The sequence below is a fragment of the Cyanistes caeruleus genome, chromosome 3 (assembly GCF_971803275.1).
Source record: "Cyanistes caeruleus chromosome 3, bCyaCae1.hap1.1, whole genome shotgun sequence".
Taxonomy (NCBI): Eukaryota; Metazoa; Chordata; class Aves; order Passeriformes; family Paridae; genus Cyanistes; species Cyanistes caeruleus.
In genome coordinates this window covers 72690234-72709846 of record NC_141703.1, presented here as the reverse complement: position 1 = coordinate 72709846, position 19613 = coordinate 72690234, and the positions used below count along the sequence as shown (strand labels likewise).

General features: G+C 39.1%; 1 protein-coding gene across 1 annotated transcript in view; it reads left to right on the top strand.

Moving 5' to 3' along the window:
- Window positions 1–919: 919 nt before the first annotated feature.
- C3H11orf87 (chromosome 3 C11orf87 homolog) overlaps window positions 920–19613 on the top strand; it is a 28031-nt gene continuing 9337 nt past the window's right edge. Inside the window, exon 1 of the mRNA XM_023919995.2 lies at window positions 920–1182. The gene's annotated coding sequence lies outside the window, so the exon portion shown is untranslated. The remainder of the gene's footprint in view (window positions 1183–19613) is intronic.

The window sequence follows — 19613 nt, the reverse complement described above, 5'->3', positions numbered from 1 at the left end:
AAAGGAAAAGATGTAATTTTTACTCTGAGCATGATTTTCCAGTGTATTGGTTTGTTCTGCAGCAGATCTGCTTCTTACATCGAGTTTGCTCTAAATGCAGTGGAAGAAGCTTGTGGAAGCATCTTTAGCTCAACTATTTCTCTGATTTCAGTGTAACCTTTTATTCCCCTTTTGCGAGTCATGGTGTCCTTCAAATTTTCAAAGCACTGATTCAGATCAAAACTTTGGAATCATCCATAATGCTTTTGCTCAGTCCTTGGAGAAATTCTATGATTTTTTTTTTTTTTTTTGGTAATATGAACACAGATCTTGACAGGTAGGTCACCAATCAGTTTTTCAGAGTTTTATGTTTCTATTTCATTAAGTACACTTATAGTGACAGTTTGGTCTGATGTTTTTTTGGTTTTTTTTTCTGAGATGTGATTAAGCCCAGTTAGTTTTGGTTTTGCATTTGAATTTTGCATTTTACTTTTATACTTTTATTTATTTGCTTGCATTTTATGTTGCACAGTTCTACCTTTTATTCCTGTTTCCTCTGGGAACTGACCTGACTTTAAAACAGCTTATGGATGGTCATAGATTGCAATTCTTAGCATATTTGCCATTTGACACAAAACTGTCTCCTCACTCTTCTGAAAATCACTTCTTTGCCTCAGGTCTTGTAAACTATCAAGTCTATTAATGCCTGTGTCTCTGCCTGTCTCTCTTTCCGAGACACTGTATATCACTTACTCCAAAACTCAGTATGCTTACAGTGCCCACAGGAATAAAAAAGCAGAAGACCTCGTAAGTTAAATAGTTTCCTAATTAACAGATTTAATCTAAAACATGCCAGCAACTTAGCTTGAGGGGGAGGAAGAAGGAGGAGAAATGTGCTATCCTTGAGAATGCTCTTCCTGTGCTTATCTTGAAGGCACAATTATACACCTCTGGAAGGCTGCTGTACCCTGCACCTCCAGCCCTCTGCAGCAGCTGGAAGAGTGTCTTGCTGTACTTGTATCCCTTTCAGCCTTCTCTTTTACACTGCTTTCTTTTCAGCCATTTAAGACCAAGTGCTATTGTCCTCTGCTGCTGCTGCTGAAGCACGGCAAGACTTTGAAACAGTCTCCATGACAATCTGAGCTATGCAGTCTGGATCCTGACAGGGTGGTGCATGGCTGTGCTTGTATCCTGCGGAGCAAGGTACGTGCATGCAGCTGCTGGAGGATGTGGGTTAAAAACTGCTGGTTCCTCCCTCCTTTTACAGCCGTGCATGGTGCTACGGGGAAACCTCTTTGCTCTGTGCTGCCACAATATCTCCTTCCCTGGAGATGGTCCCCAGGGGCTGATTCTGTCTGGTGTGAGGTTCAGAAAGGGATGAGAAATATTAATGGCTGAATGATTATAATGACTTAGAAAAATGGAGCTGAAAGTGCAGTGCATAGAGATCAAAATGAAACACAGTATCTGGCTGTGAGATTTGGAGTTATATCAAAAGGGAATTTATTCCTGCTTTTTAACTTCTTCTTACCTGCAGAGCTGAATTCTTAAAATATCAGTTCTTACCTATTATGGCAGTATACTGTGTTCTGTCCAGTATCTTCATGTAAAATGAAGTTTTAAAATACAAAAAGATGTGCTAGTTTTAGGTACATCAGCCATTCATTCAAAACAAAATATTCAAATTCTATGACTTAGAAAGTCCTGCATGGCAGTGGACTATTTTTTTCCTTAGCCTTATGATGTAAAAACGAGGACAAATGCTGTGGAATGAAAAAGAACATGAATTCTCTCTGATGAGCAGGATGTAACCCGTTTTCTGATTGCCTATGCTGATGTCTTTGCCCATTGTTTGAATGTGATAAAACAGCTTTATGCTGATTCTGCTTTAGTTATCATAAAATTCCTTCTTCTGGGCAAACTTCAGTCACATTAGTTTGATACTCTTTTATTACTAGGTCCTTTGTATCACATTTGAGCCAAGAAACACAATCAAAAGGTATCCTGAATACTGAAATACCAGATATTTGTATGTGTTTTTAATGGACCATGTGCAAATAGCCATATGAAGTTAGCGGAGGTGAGAACTGTATAGCATGACATATGGTGAATAAAATTGATAATATTGGAACAGTAATGAGAGCTATGTGATGCTTATGTATCTATTAATACCTGTATCCACATACACCCCCATGTATTCTAAATATATGTACAGTATCTCTAACTTTCAGCAAGTAAAATGAGAATTCATAATGCAGTAGAAGGGAAAGAGCATGAAAATGAAAACAAAGGCAAAGCCACAATAAAACTGAAGCAGTCAGGAGGAACAAAATGAAAAAGATACCTATTAAAATTCATTCTAGAAAAGGAGGATTGTGGATTTAGGGAGTTATTTCCAGTGAAAAAATGTTTGAGAGAAGCTTCTTGGGGTTTTTTTGCAGCAGAAATCTTTGGCCTTTGATGTGTACTGTGACCATAAAGGTCTTGAGACAGAGGGAGTAAGATAATACAATGTTTGGGTACTTTAAGATGGACAGAAAGCATTTTCTCCTTTCTGCACATGATAGACCCATGATAGACCTAGCCCTTCAGGAAATTCTCTATATCTGCTTTAACCTTGGCTCCATCTAGACGCTTTGGTCACCTTCTCTAGTGTATCAGCCTTTATGTTTACTGACTCGTGCCAAACACTCCATATGCTTCCTCTTTATGGACAATTTCTCTTTTACCTCAGCATGTTTTCTGACAGATTTTAATACCATTCTGAGGTTTCCCCCTTTTCTTTTCACCAGACTCCCATTCGTTATTTCACTAGGAACACAATATTACCTGCAAATCCTGCATCTTCTTTCATGCCAGGAATGGGCTCGGAGAGAATCTCAATTAGGACTACATGAGAAATATCCAAACAAACCTCCTGAGATCTCAAAATAATACCAATGCAGAAAACATTCTAAGTACTATGTTGCTAGGAGGGTACTAGGTCCTGTGGAAATACATCCTGATGGGAGTGAGGTCTGGCCTCCATGTTATAGGGCAGTAGCTCAAACAAAGAATATGCACATTTGGCTCAGTGCCAAGAGAGACCTGATTGGGAACAAGGCCAGGGCAATCAGAGCAAGAGACAGGACACTAGCATTGAGCCCAAGATACAACCAAAAGAGTAAGGGAAATAAGAAGACTCAGCACATCGAGTCTGGCATGGCTCTCTAGCTAAGCCCAGGCTGTGCAACTGTTATGTCTGTTATAGCTATCGTGAAATCTGTCCAGAGGTAAAAGTCCTCTGGGTCTCTCTCACAAACCTGTTCTTGCTGACTTTTTGTTCCTGTTGCTGCCTCTATTTCTATTCTTTTCTTGCTTGCTAATTGCACCTTTTCAATGTTAATATCACATACTTGGTCACTACTCCATCTATGCATTTCTAATTTAATCAATCCTTGGGCACCAGCTCCTCTCAGTGCTCTTATGTGTGCTATGGTTCTTTAAACAGCCCTGTAGCCTGTGAAAATCTCACTAGAAAGGAAGCAGCATACCCCACACATTTCATCTCACTCTTGAAGAGAATGATTCTTGCTTCTCTTAGCTGCTGCATCTTTGCATACACACACACAAGCTACGCTGACCCTTTCTGCCACCATATTTCTTTAACGTTTTAAAGTAACTAGCTGGGTTTTATCCTCTTAGTCCTTATGATATTTCTGTCATCAAAGAACCTTCCTCTAATAGTAATCATCTTCCAAGCTAATTTTCCTTTCTCTAGTGTTTGTCCTTTACAGTATTTTCCCAAGGCGATTCATGTTCTGTTACTTTTGGCCTGTATTACTAATTAATCCCTCTGCCCCATGTTGCTGGCCTGTCTGTTTTCTTTCCTCTTCTCAATCTAGGATAACACCCTGAATTTTATTAAAATGTTGTTTACACCCCTTTCTAGCTCATTCCAACTCAGATTATTCTGTAATTCTGTGATTACTGGAAATATAAAATCAGGCAAGACTAAAGATCAATCCTTAAATATTTACCTGTCCTCCCTATAAACTGGTGTCCTCTTTGTCTGTTAGCCTTGTTTTGGTCCTTCATTCCAGACTTCAGAACAAATGAGATATTCTTTTGCACAAGCAAGTGCAGTCAAGGTTTTTAAGGATGTTTTTGGGGAACATTGAAGCCAATCTTCCATTCTCATGCTCTCCAGTTTTATGTCAGTAGCTGCCTGGATTTGAGGCAGAGGATGATCAAACCAATTGTTTAAAAAAATGGCTTAGATCCAAAAATAATACATCTATTCTGTTCCACTCACCATTGATTTGGTAATTCCATAAAAAAGTGTTATCTTTGTCAGGCAAGATCTATGCTTTATAAATCCTGCCTCTTATTGCTCATCGTTGCATTATTCTCTGCAAACAAAGTGACTATTTCTTAAGAAGACATTTTCCATTGTTTTTGTCAAACAAAGTGACTATTTCTTAAGAAGACATTTTCCATTGTTTTTGTCTTTTTCCAGGGCTAGAAGCTAAACGTATATCATTGTAATTAGTAAGAACTTTCTTAATTCTTTTATGAATTCTGAGACAGTGCCACATTTGCTTTTCTGTTCAACATTGGCAGAAAGAGGACAAAGGCGTAGTTGTCTCCTTCCCTTCCTAGCACCTCCACACACCTGTGGTGTGTGATTCTAACCACTTGATGGTGCAGGAGTTGTGGTGGAATGTGGCTACCACTGCTGCTTCTAAATCTCAGGATTTTGCATGATAATTTATGATGAATGTTATAGTAGCTTTAAGGGAATCCAGGAAGAATGAGTTGAATCATATGTTTTTTATTTAGTTTTTATTTTTTGTTTCAGTTTCTCATTGCCAAAAGATTATTGTCAGGAAGTATTAAAGGTCCCCAAAGGACAGGCTGCCAGAGTGTGACTGTCTTATGCCTATGTGCCTGTATCATAAGATGGTCTGGCTATAATTGGTTTAAACACTGCTAGAATTGCCCCATAATTTCTTCCTGACTTATTCTGCAGCTGTGTCCAAGTTCGAAAGGTACATTAAGCAATGCTTCTGAAAGTACTTTGAGGTACAAAAGGGCAATACTACTGACTGCTCAGTTCCTCTGCTGTCCTGTGCATTTGGCCACTACCAAACATCAGCAAGCACAATCTCATTTCTGGTGTAAGATATTAGCCAGATATATAAGAAAGTAAAGTTAGGTTGCCTTGAGGTAGGGAGGTGAAGTTGACTCCCTTGACTGCTTTGAACTTCAGCACATGAAGTAGTACACCTTTCTCTTCTGCTCACCTTTCTCTTCTGCTAAGAGAAATAAATATTGGAAGGCCTGGAAAGCAAGTTCATCCAGAGTTTTCCTAGAGTCCTAGTATGAGATGTTATGGACTCATCTGTGTATTCACCTGAAAAATCAAGGTTGACTTTGAAAAACAAGGTTTTTAACTAATATACTGACTTGCAGCATAAGTAACTTAAACATCTATTTTGTTGCTGTTCTTGCTCCACAGTGCTGAGCTTGCCCTGTTGTCCACAGCTGTGCAAGCTGCAGATGGGAAAGGACAAGAGTTTTGCTGAGGTTCTCTGCCTGTGAATATGTTGTGTTTTGGTTTGGGTTCTAGACATGGCAAATGTTCTCTGAAGCTTACCTCCCCATCCAACCAGGAAAACACTGTTGTATTCCTAAATTGTTTTTTCTTTCTAGTGTTCCACAAATTAAGAACTATAACAGCAAAAAATGCAGCTAGCCACTACTGAGCTCACTGACAACTCCAGGCTGAGAAGCCACATTTAACAGTGGCTTCATCTGGGATGGAGTAGGGAGGGGATGGCTTTACCTGACATTATCAAGTCTGATCATCCACAAGTGAATTTACATCTTGCTCAGTTGTACCCTCATGTGGGAAAGATGAGGTATAGAACTAAGGAAAGAACCCACATCAACAATATTCTCTAAATATACCACTGACTGTGAACCAAAGAAGAGTAGAACACTGGATTTCAAAAATAATGGAAAATATCCCTTTCTTCATATCCATGGTCTTTCAAGTTATGTTTATTTCCATTTAAACACACGCACACACACATATTTATACACATTTATGCATACATATTTATATTAATCTGGACTGCTTACTAATTAGAATCAATACAATGTGTTGCCTGCCTCCTGTTCATTGTGTCTGCTTCCTTGTTCTGCAGTCAAACCCTAAACGCAAGCAAGTTCCTTTTTCCTGGGAAGTGTATGATCAAATGGAGATCAAAGCAGAATCTGAGTTCAGGGTGTGTAATTTTTGGCTGATCAAACACAGATGTGTTCCCCCCTGCGAGGAAATGAAGGTTGGAGGAAGTTAACTAACTGACTATAACATTTCCTTTGCATTATCAATTGGCAGTTCAAAGGGTTTCTCCCAAATCAGAAATAAACTCTTTTTGCTACCATAGGGCATATTAACCACAGACATCCTTGCAAAATAATCTTACAAGTGAAATACAGAGTCATACAGAGACCCTGCCTCAGTCTGAAAGTCTACTTGGGAGTTTTTTTCTGGTCCCTATTTGTCCACTTAGCAGACATCCAGCTAAGGGGATTGTATTGCAGAGTGGAGGGCCAAATGCAACAAGAGCAGAAGTTGCTGGCACTGTTTCTGTTTTTTCACATACTGTTTTCTCCAGAGAGGTAGCTGATCCTAAAAAAAGCTGGGAAGATGTGATTCAGATATCAGTGCTATCAGTGGGCAGATGATACGGCCTACACTTTTGATAACATTCTAATCTCCGAAAGCTAGATTGTTTTAAGACATGACATTTAACATATCCCCTGCTAATGTTGTCAGCATTAACTGGTATAGTCCTGGCTATACTTGTTGTGCAAATAAGAATCTGATTCTTCCTTTGATCTTGCTGAATTGCTTAAAGCTGAACAGATGTCAGTAATCCTAGCATCATAAAACAATATGCATTTTACCATCAGAAAGAAATGCATTTTGGTCAGCAAATATATTGAAGTTTCAGCTTCCAAAGAGGTTATAAATAACAGTGCATAAAACAGGATATGTTTTAGGATGAGTGTATAATAGCAGTTTATAAAACAAACATTTGGAAATAACTTCTAAATTATATTCAGAAGTGGAAACAAAAGGGGTAAAAATATTTCAGGCTCCACAAATATGGACACTGATTGAAACAATTAGGAAAACAGCTAGAGGACTGTGAGTTAATACAGAGCCTTCAGAAGTTGCTTTAAATGTGGATAACTGAGATCATATGTGTACTATGTGTAGGGGAAGATCCCAAAAATTCTTTAGGGAAAATCAGATAGCATGGTCTCCTGACATGATTGTATTTCCCAGTAAATCCCATCAGACCTCTGAAATCTAATAGAGATTTTTCTGTTCTAGCTAGTGACTAGAAAAAGGACAAAAGGTTTCTGGTAAAATTACTATCAGAACATTGACAAGGGTATTATCAGGTGAGTTAACATTCCTCCCAGAACAAGGAAGGTGAAAATCCTGTAGCAGTGTATACAGTAAATGGTCCACATCTTAATCTTGCTGAAAATGCAGATCTGAGCAGAGCTGGTGCTTGTTCAACCATTTGTCCCTCTGCTGTATCTGGAGGAGGTGCTCAGGCTCTGCTCTGCATGGACAGGTCTCACAATGAGAGGCATGAAACCAAGTTTGTTTCCAGCAAGGTCAGACTTGGAGAAGCCAAAAAAAAGTGTCCCCCTGCCTGACTCTGCCGTGGAGTATGGTCTGACCTGGGTCTCCATCATGAAGAAGATCCTATTTCCAGTATGTTCTCTGGGCATCCAAAATGTGTTCATTCAAGCTGTTTCCCAAGCAGTTTCCTCCAAACTTGCTGGGGAAGCAGGTGCAGAGAAGAAGGGTTCCTCTGCTATCCTGTTCTCTCCTACTGGGAGAAAGCAGGTGCTCACCTACAATAAGCAAAAACACGTAATCAAAGTAAATGTGGATGTGTTCTGTAATTCCATTATAGACAATCACCCGTGGGATCTCTGGCATTTTCAGACAGAAAAGGAAACAAACCTGTCCTGTTCCTGTCACCTCTGCAACAGAGTCAAGCACAGACATTGACACTTGAGAGAGAGGTGCTCATTTTGTATCTTCCAGTACCCAAAGGTAAAAGGTTTCACTAAGAATGCAGTATGAGAGGGGTATATTTAAACCAAAGCAGAAGAGAAGATTTATGCTGTCTGCTATGTGTGCTTCAAGAAGTCTGCAGCAGTAAAAGCCTATGAAGACTGAAGGATTAGAAACACAGCTGAACAAAGCTCCAAGAGGGCACTTTGGTACAGACCTTAAACTTCCTGATGGAAATAGAAGAGACAGAACAGTTTGCTTATAAAAATATAGGCACTAACTGAAAGTGATTGGGTCCTGCCACTTAATAAATTGCCATTCATATGCTGAGGCTTTATCAGTGTGTGGGTGCATGCTCTTAGCCCTTCCTGACTGTAAGATAAAAAATGTGTTAACTTAAACCACCTTCACAGAGCCCAAGCTGGTGCATGTTGGATTTCAGCTCAGCAGTGAGCATGTGTATGCTCAGTAACAAGTGGTACCTGTTAAAGTGACATGAACTGCTCACAGATCTCAGATTATGCAGTGATAGGTGTACTAGAAGCCGAAGACACAGAAAACTTCTGGGCTGAATACTGTGTAGCTCTATTGATCTGATGCCAGCTGAAGATTGAGCCTATTGCACTTAGAGAACAGATATCTACTTTTGCTTCTAAAAAAAAAAAATCAAAAATCGAAATAAATGGTGACTACAGAACCTTTTTCTGGCTTTTGTTCTAAGACTTAGCAAAGCTGGTGAGGGGAAAATATCGAACACTTGGACAGGCACAGTTTAGTTAGAGACTCAGCACAGGCAGAAAAAAAGAAGTTCAAACTTGGCCGTGTTGGCTCATCTCGCCCAAGTGAAGAAAATGGGAATGAAACAGGCTGAATGTGTGGTCATCCATCACAAGGACTTCTGGATAGGTTCCAGTGCCCACAGAGAGAGTAATCTGTGAGGTTAACAAAGGAACACTGGTGATGAAATGCTCAGTTGGTTTGCTAACAGAAACCAGAGATGGCAAATGGGACAGAGGGGTAGAGAGAGACAGTGGGTAAGAGTGACAAGTGGCAATATGTTGAGCCTGTTCTGTTTCTGCTATATATAGGAGGTAGCGGTTATCTTAGAGAAGGAAATGTAGAACAACATGTGCAGATTTGGAGATGATGTGGAACTGACAACCTGAGAAATACCATCCGTAAAGGAAGTAAGTCGAAGATGCTGAGAAATCTGCCTTATGTGTAGGATATGAGGAATGAGAAGGCAGTGCAAACCAAAGATGGAGAAACCAGAATATGATGGTGTGAACTGTGTTCATTTGCTCATTTGAAATCTTGGTATTGTTGCAGGGCAATGACTCAGAAGACAGAGGGGGGTCACTGAGGGAAAAAAGCCCAGGCCAGAATAGATACCCAGGACACAATTGCAAAGAGCTAAAAATAGGAGAAATACCTTAGTTTTCACACAATAAAGAAAGTTGCTAGATGTGAAGAATAAATGTGTGAACATTCTTGGAGTCCTTAGTCACTTATGCAGTAATATGCCAAATAGTTTTTCTGTGGTGGCAGTGGTAATTAAAAGTGTAAGAGCAGCACTGGAGGCTCAGCAGCCCCCCAGGAGTCTGGCATTGATACCCGAAAAGAAGCCAAGAATGTATTTCACCAGCCACCATGGGAATCTGAAACTGTGTAGCCAATGCTGTCAGTGCTTCTTCTTGAACTTTAGGACATATTTCACCTACACCAAACCATATATAAAACACCTTGTATGTATTGTTCAGCTGTAGAAATTCTCTTGAGTGCATATATGGCATTTACATGAATGATGTTCCCCCACATCCTGACTCCACTGTCTTGAAACCACAGACCTTACTCCTCTACAGCTCAAATCTAAAGTGGGTCCCAGGCTCCAGATACAAAATTTCCAGAATGGAGAGATTACCACTGAAATGTGTGTGAGATCCAGTGATGGACACATGACACATCCAGCCTACAAAGCTCTCCCATTCACATTACAGGGGCTTGGGGTCAGACACAGGGCCTGGAAGCTCCTGGGGAGACTTAGCAGTGACACTGAGAAAGAGGATGGAAGCAGTCAGGCCAGCTGCCTACTGAGGTCTCTGGGAAGAATGTGAATGAAGCTCGAAGCAAAATAAATATGAAGAAAATGAATGAAACTTGAAGCAAGATGAGCATTAATGACTGAGCTGTGGTAAGGCAAAAGGAGAGCACCAGCCTGGGTAGACAGAAGAGGCAGTGAATCTTCTGTAAGGCTTTTTTTCATAAAATATTGACAATTTTTATTAAAATATTATAAAAAATTTAAATAAAATATATAAAATACCATAAAATATTTCTCATTTGGATGCTGCCCAACCACCCTCACAAAAGAGCGCTCTCCACTGACACTCACACTTCTGTGTCTTCTACTAAGCTTTTCTCAGGAGGGTCATGGAAAAATGAGGCTGAAAATCAGGAAATCTACAATTTTCTAAGCTGAGAAGAGCAGTGACAGGATCAATACAGCATGAAACAAACATTGGACACAGCCTAACCACAGTCTCTGAAGCCTTCATTGCAGCTCTGTGGTTTTAGAACACCTCTGAAAGCGAAGAAACAATTTCCTTCTTATTGAAAGCAATGCCCATCAAAGTTATTTTAATGTAGAAAAACAAATGTGGCAATGGGGTTCTGAGGGGAAAATGATGTGAACCCTTATCACTGATATGAATAAGGGAATTGTTGCTCTTATCACTGTGGATTTGGGGTCCTCACATGTTCCCATAGTTCTCAGCTTTCCATGGCCAAAAATCCTGGCAAACATTGTGTTTACTACAACAGCACAAATGGCTCTTTTCCACACACAGAAGTTTTGTGTTTTACATTTCATGTTTTATGTCAGTTCTGTCTGGGTTTATTCCACTTGCTGTCCTCAGAAATCTCTCCCAAGATCCTGCTCCCCAGTAATGTGACTAACAAATCAGAGATGCACCATACTTTCTGCTCAATTAAGAACAGAAAAACAACCCTCACACATGCAGTATCTACACTACTGCTGAGAACGGTGCTGAGCATTTCAGATGTTCAGGAAAGACTAAAAGGCAGCTAGAATAGAATCTTCACGAAATGCATTTCCTCCCAATCTTTCTTACTCAGTGACACATGATCACTTATCCAAATTTATATTTTTTTAAGAGGAAAGTCGCAGCATTCTATGTTTTTTTTGCTTCCACAGGAATGTGAGAATTTTTGACTCTTTGTAACAAAATGAACCCTTTCAGCAGTAAGAAATCTTGCAACACTAAATGCCATGCTTCGTGCCCATCCTGTTCTTTCTTCCCCCTAACTCTTCTGGGGACCCTGTGGTTTTATTCCTGTCACCAGCTAATTGTTCTCCAGCTCTGAAATGGTAAATTACAAAATGGAGATATGAAATAAGGAGGATGCTGCTCCAGAGACCTGGCTAAACAGAAATAAGTGGGGCAATGAAAGCTAACCTGGCAGGGCAGCTAGACTGGATGCAAGATATTTACAGATTTAAAGGCCCTTCTAAGTTGGCAGTGGCCTACCAATTTATGCTGGAAGGATTGACTTTATGCTCCATATGTACATTCCAAATGCTGCAATTCAGGTGCTGATCTTCTTCTGCCACTGAGCCGTTCTGCGGCCTTAGCTAAATCACCTTGTTGGTTCTTCAATAAATTGTGCTCTTGTAAAGAAGGATCCCTCTTTAATGTCTCAGCATCATGATATTGACTTGATGGGGACTTGTAATGTTGTAACTTAATTAATAATAATAAAACATAACTAGCTGAGAAGAATCAGACCATTTTCTTATAGTCTTTACTTAGAAGATTTTCCATTTCTTAATGGTTTGAGAGATTTCTGTGTTTTGAGGGGAAATAGAAATGGATTTGTAATGTTGTGCACTGGAATATCTTTAAGAAAAATGTATAACTAAAATACCCCTTTCATATCACTTCATGTTCCTGTAGTCTGCCAGCCTTACACAAATCTAGTCCTGTACAATTTTTTCCTACAAAACAAGCTATTAAAAGATGTTTTTGCTGCTCCTCTGCACTAATCATTTATTTGCACACAAAGATTACTTACAGACTGTTCTTTTTTTTTTTAGCTGATTTAGTTTGTTAAAAACATCTAATTGATTATATAAGAAAAAGAGACCAATGTACCTTTGCAGATGCCTTTGACTTGTTTTACAGTGATATTTTGCTGTGCTCTACAAAGTTCTATAATCTATACATCTGCTTCTCATTATTATTCTGACTTTTGTTGAGTATATTATCTTTCCAAAGCTACTGTTTGATTTGCCTTTCAGCAAGGGATACTTCACCTTTCCGAAGTATCTTATTCATATTTTTACTAGGTTTCTGCTCTAAAGCAACCCATTATTTTCAAAGGCTTTCAACAACAGAAGAATATCACTGTGCTCAGAGCAGATGTCTGAACTGGTCAAGAAAATGATTTTTGGGGTTGTGTTTGACCATTTTCAGGGACTTTGGCGGCATGGATTTATACTACAAGAAAATCTCCAAGCTCATCTATGCCTCAGGCACTCAACATTCACTAAGGCACTGAACCTCTTCTCCTTGTTCAGGTGCTCGTGTTCTCCTGTCTTTCATATAAATGCATTGTTACACATATCTACTAAGAAGAGAACACAATAAGACAAGCTGTAGCCAGTGGTCTCAGTGATGAGATTATTTTGAACTGCTTTTAAAGTTTCTTGTGTTAATGACTGGCAAATAGTTAGGTCCTCTTAAAAGCTTGGCTCCAATACAGTGTAATGGCAGCTGTGAAACATAATTTCCCAAAAAAGCTCTTACAACAGAGGACTTGTGGTATCTCAGATATATACAGCACCTATCTTTACTTCTGAAAGCCCCAAGAACGTACCAATTGTGCAAGCCTGCAGTCCCTTGTTAATTATAATCTGTGTTTATATAGCAGCTCTATCTCAAAGCTCTTTTCAAACATTAAGACTCCTAGCACTTCTTTTATGTAGGCATTATTATCCCTGTCATTATCATTATCACATCTTCCATTTTATAGGTGGTAAATGAGCAAAATCACACTGTGAGTCAGTAGCTGAATTGGGAATAGAATATTGTAGTCTTGACTTTGTCCCTTGCTTTAATTACTCACTAATATGATTGTTATTTGAGGGTTGAAGTGATTTTGTTCAGTGTAAGATCTCAGCAAATAAGAATGATTCTTTTGATTTGCAAAATTTTTGTTTGCATAGCTTTCATGCTGATATTTTTCAGCTGTTGGTCTCAGTTTAAGTAGCTAATAAGAGATGCTGTCATCTTCCAATTAAATACATATCAATAAATTCTAATATTATAATTTGAATAATAGACTGGAACAGCTCAAATGAAGCTTAGTCTATCAAGCAATGAAATATTTAGGTATTAATGTTGTGTCCTAATCTAGTCATAGTAATAACCATGATGGAAATCTATGGAGAAATGTACTTTTGTAAAGTAGCTGGGTTTTAAATGACAGTTGTTATTAATTAGTCTTTTCTTTTAATGTGAAAATACCATATGCAATTACTAAATTAAGTTAAAGCCACTTGTCTATTTTTATTTTTTAGTCAGAACATTTAAGTTGGTATGAAATACACAAATGTGTTCAGTTGAAACTAGACAATTAACCTCATGTTCTCCTTTTCCAGGACTGTTTTAGTCTGGAAAGGCAATCTAACAATTTCATTGGCTCAAACGTAGGTAGCTCAGCTTCAAAACATCCCAATGACAGCACCCCACTCGCTTGTTTCTCTGTCATAAGAAATAGAATAAAATGTGATAAGAAATAGAATAAAAAAAATAAAGATTTTCATAAGTGGTTACTCAGAAGACCCCAAGGTCCAGTCCTGTGAGAAACTGAAGATGCCCTGGGAAGTGAAAGCATGGTACTCCCATACAAGAACCGTAAGACACTCAATATTACAACATGATTGTTTAGAAATAGTGGATTGCCCTTTTTTGTCCTTGTTCATTATCCTGCTCCTTTTCTTCCTCCTTCTTCTTTTAAATAACAAGTTCCAGGATATCCTTGTCATTTCTTTAACTACACTGTAGAAGTCTTGTCCTCTGTCAGTGGTCTGCTTGCCTACAGGTGCAAAACTTGGTGGTTGGTGAATTGTCATAGAAATGCATGCTGCCTTAAAGGTCTATCTTTCCAAGGGAATAGATCCCTCAAATAAAAGTAGAAAGTCCATTTTGCTCCCTTCTACTTGCCCCAGTTATAGACCAAAAAATGCTTGTTGGTTTCAACAAACAAGATCTCTTTCAAGGTGCTTTGGATGCTATATTTTTTGGATGCAGTCATGTACACAGTCTTTAAATACTTGATAACTGTGGGGAAGGAAACATAGTTGTGCAGTTTGTTTTGTTTCATAGTTTTCTGTACTAACAAGGTTACAATTCCCAACATTTGTTCTGCACCATGCCAGCACTTTACACTCTGATCTTTAATTAATTTTTCTTCAATGACCTATTCTTTGCTCATAAACCAGACCTCCACATCTCCCAATGACTTCATTAGACAAGTTACAGTGTACACTTCCCTTCCCTTCCCTTCCCTTCCCTTCCCTTCCCTTCCCTTCCCTTCCCTTCCCTTCCCTTCCCTTCCCTTCCCTTCCCTTCCCTTCCCTTCCCTTCCCTTCCCTTCCCTTCCCTTCCCTTCCCTTCCCTTCCCTTCCCTTCCCTTCCCTTCCCTTCCCTTCCCTTCCCTTCCCTTCCCTTCCCTTCCCTTCCCTTCCCTTCCCTTCCCTTCCCTTCCCTTCCCTTCCCTTCCCTTCCCTTCCCTTCCCTTCCCTTCCCTTCCCTTCCCTTCCCTTCCCTTCCCTTCCCTTCCCTTCCCTTATTATTCTTTTCCTAAAAGATGTCACATAATACAGCTTTTTATCCTATCTCAGCTGCGTTTCTACATTTCCCCTCATTAGGAAGACATCCCATTCTCCTGGTGTCTGTTCCTGAGAGTTAATGCCCTACTTTAACACTTTGTGGTAAAGGTCCAACTCTTCCTCTCAGACATGTGGAGTAAATATGACAGGCACAGGATTGAAAGTGGCAGATGATATGTACCTATCTGAGAAACACCATAACATTTCTCTGTTTTTTCATGCTATCACAGTTCATGGAATTTTTAAATGCATATTCTTATAAGAATTATTACATATTTTTCTAACTAGAGCAGATGAAACTACATATAGAACTATGTCTTTATAGGCCTGTGATTGAAATGACAAATTATATTTTTATGCTGTATAATTTTCAGTTATGTAATTCCAATTTATTGAAATCTCTCTTCTCACTGTTATATATTTCCCCTCAAATAATAGCTATTTATGATTGTCACTTCTACACTGTATCTCCTATGTTCCACCTGCACTTCTTAGTTCTACAAAATGCATTATTCTATAAAAATGTTAATTTTTGCCACATTTTTCCCCATTCTGTAAACTCAGTCTAGACTCCCTGTTCTGTCAACTCAGTTTTTCCTTTGCTTTCCAAGCTTTTCCTTTTTACACTGATGCTATTCCAGCGTGACCCACAAAGGTGGTGAGAGGTAGATTAGCTAAACTTTAGTCCTGGGCTCCTTAAGGCAAGGGAAAATATTTGTATCATAGCAATGATTTAGAGACCTAATTTTAACTGCTGAAGTGTGAAGGTCAGAAGAAGTAAAAAACAGGATTCCTTGGCATAGTGTTACCTAAGTACACAAAGAAAAGTTATGGTATCAATACTTTCTTTGAGTACAAACCAGCTAATCAGTCTCCTGCTATCATGCAAGGGCATTACTACATCCAAACATGTTCCTGTAGAGCTTTAAAAAAACTGGCCAACTTTGTTGAGTGTTTATTGCATTGATATTTTCTCCTTATTTCCAGTTGCTGCAGTTGGTTTTATTTTATTTTGGAGAGAGTTTTATGTTCTCTCAGAGCACCTCTTGATTAAAATCAGATCATTCTGTTGCTTTCCCAATGTGTTTTCAGTCTAATTTCAGACATGACATGGCAAAGAGTATAATAAAACTTAGCAGAAAGACACAGAGAGAAAACCAAAGAGCCCAGTAATAAGAGATTACATGGTTCTCCAGCAGAGTCTAATACACACAGTGGTGAAGCAAGTTCAAAATGAAATCACAGTAAACAACTGCTTTCTTGCTGATTTCCACAGGTAAAATAAGCTCTTCTGAGACAATGCTATTTTTGTACAAAAAGGATTATTCACAAACACGTCGTACATGATATCAGGTAAAGCCAGGAACAATGAAGGGAAAACCTTGAGCTCATTTGTCTGCCAGAGACTTTTCTGTTTTCAAAGGTGCTCATACAGCTCATAAGATGGAGGGCTCTCGCCTTGGAAGAGACCATCAGCTCTGCAGCTTGGGCAGCTCTGTTTGCCACATGGGTTTTTGGGAAGGAGGGAAAGAAGCACCTGTGAGGGGCTGTGGCTGCAAGGTGTTTGAACCAACCCAACAGGCAATTAACAACACACTTAATTTTACCTTTCCTGTGAGCAGGTGCTTGTATCTGACTACAGGGCACAGCACCTTTTGGAATAAGACCTTCACATTTATGGTCCCAGTTTAGAAAATATGGGCATGAAGAAACTTCGTGCTGGTGAAGTTTTGGGATGATACTCTAACTAAAAATTGAAAATTATTCTCACTCCCCATCTCAAAATACAGCCTCAGAAGAAAAAAGCTAAGTGCTACAAAGCTAGTAAAAATTAGTTTTGTTTTAAAATAAATTTTCTAAACTTAATTCAGATTTCTGTGAGAGAAGTGGTGAAAATCCTGGCTACAAGCAGGATGACAAATTGAAAGAACAAGACTGTCCACAAAGACTTTCAGCTATGCAACAATGCAAGAAAAATGTATTTCCAGCAGCTCAGGATTTCTTTTACTATTGCAATAGAGGTAAAGTGGGATAAAACCAAGGTCTCTTGGATGTCCAGGACCCAGGAGGTAACAGGGGAGCAGAATAAAATGAATGCTGCTTTCTTCATCACGCAGTAGTTGATTAAAAAAAAATAAAAAAAATAATTATAAAAGGCCCTGGGCAAAATTTGAGCAATGTACATTGCTGATGAACAGCACAGTGAGCTGGAGTTGACTGGTCATGGATTTTTTTCTAGTAGAGCTAGAAGTAAATGGCTTTGTCATCCATTACACTTTCCCAGCTTTCTTAGATTTCCTCCCTGGAACAAAGCCAGGATATTACGGGGAGCGGGAGGGTTGTTATGTGCCTGGAATGAACAAGAAAATCTCCTGTCTCAGGCTGAGACATGTGCTGCCTGGAGCTGAAAGACCCAAATTCAAGTCCTTTCACTTCCAGCCTTCTGTCTGCGGACAGCAGCAGCCAGACTGTTATCCTAAGTGTCCCGTTCGTGGTGCTGCTGCTCTACTCTGTGTACATGTACAGATCACAGGAGCACATGTGAGGACTACTCTGCCTTTGGCCCATGGGATGACCTAAGGGAAGTGTGGTTTTTTCTTTCTCTCACTTGCAGGTTCTCCCTCACCACCCACTGATGGCAGAGTGCCCTGGGTCACACAGAAGGGATGCAGGCTTGAGGCTGCACGAGCCCACCGTCCTTCAGGACTGGATCTGACCCAGTCACAGAGTTTGACTGAACAAGTGCTTTATTCCAGATTAAAAACTGGAGTGGCTGTTGTGTGGAATTGGCTCTGAAATGCATTCAAACTGTGTTAGGGGAAGTATGTGAGGGTCTGTTAACATGCGATCAGATTCCAACTGTGGATCATTACTCTTAAACCTCACTCCAGTCTAACTAAGTGGTAAAAATTCATTTTTCCTCTCTCGGTGATACTCACTGCTACAGCCAGTTGATGTTTCACCTACCACTAGCCATGTTCTGTATTTAAAAACATAATCAAAGTCTGCTCTTCCAAATTCGCTGAAAACTCTGTATAAGAAAAGTCAAAGGATTAAATGTGGAAGGTCATAGGATTAAATGTGGAAGGTCATTACTCTGACCCTGCTGTTCTAAAATGCACTGGCTAATGAATAAAGTAAATTTTAGTGCATCTTTAGTGCATAGTTACACATAAAACACTGTCCTTCTTTCCTCCCTTTGCAAAAATTTTACTCAGATCCACTTTACATTAGCAGATGTACGCATGTGCAGCTTTAGAATTCTGATGTTATAATTAGATCTGCGTACTTGGTCAGGCAAGCTCAAGATTGTCTACTTAATTCTTCATAGTCTGGACCTATGTTCTACTCCTAGTACCCTTTAGCACCCTGTTGAATTCAGCAAAAGCCTAGAAACCTTCCTCGGTCAGCATCACATGCATCCTATTTTTTTCTTTTTTAAATTCTCACCATCACATGTGGGAGGTTTCTTCTTTACCAGAACATGAAAAGAATATTTTCCAAAAGTAAGAACAGAAAATGAATATGTAAAATTGTCCTTAAGCTTCAAAAAGAATCATCTCCTGAAACTGAAATAATTGTGAGTCCATATCACCCAGACTACCTTCTTCTAAAAGGTGTGGGGGAAAGAAAGAAAAAGAATACCTGCTTGTGAGCTGGGTAACCTGGGAAGCAGAACTGCCAGCCACAGTAAAGCTATTCCAGCTCAGAGTCTCTGAAGGACACTTCTAGTATCTGCAGGATCTTAGCTGACCTACCAGTGCATATGAAACAAAAATTGATTTCATTTTGGTTGTAAAATCTGTTCCATCAACAGTACTAGGTTTTCAAACCATGTTTAAATCACTGGGTTTCACCTACTGCAGTGAGGGTATGTAAAGTCCTGAAAGACTTCTACACAGATGGCCTTAATCCCATGGGGAGATAGCAGATTAATTATCAGGGTTATTGGCATTCTGGGAGTGCTTGGTTTGGCTGGCAAATGACGACATCAATCTTGGTGAAAAAGGCATCATGCATTATTCTATATGCAATCAAGTGCTAAATTTAAACACTGGTGGGACAATAAATTTTTTTGCAAGAAGGGTCATTAATAGGCAAGGCCTGAACCACCAAACCTTTACTTACATGAACAGCCTTTGCTCACAGAGGTTACCTCATTAGGCAACTGCCTTAGTGAAAAAAGGGCCTTGTAATACAGGGATTGAGGAATTAGTATCTGAAGGAACAACTTTCCTAATTATAGACTAAAAAAAAATCATGTATGAAAGTCCATTTGTGGGATTTGGAAGTATGTACTCTGTCTGTTTCTTAATAATGGGAATCAAGAGAAAATTGGGAGTTATCAAGGTTCTAATGAGCACAAACCTTGTTGTAAAATTCAAAAACTATCCCCTTAATATAATGTCCTCTATCTACTTCATTCTACTTCAGCAAGAAACCTAATTCCCATAAATGTTATACTGTTTATACGGTATGCTTGAATTCACTATAACTAATGACCAAATTATTCTTGAAAGAGGATACTCTTAAAGATATCTTGCCCTTTATTTTCATGCCAGACAAAGTAAGGATTTTTCATGACCACATTATCTATATTTTCTATTTATATATTCAAATATAACAGTT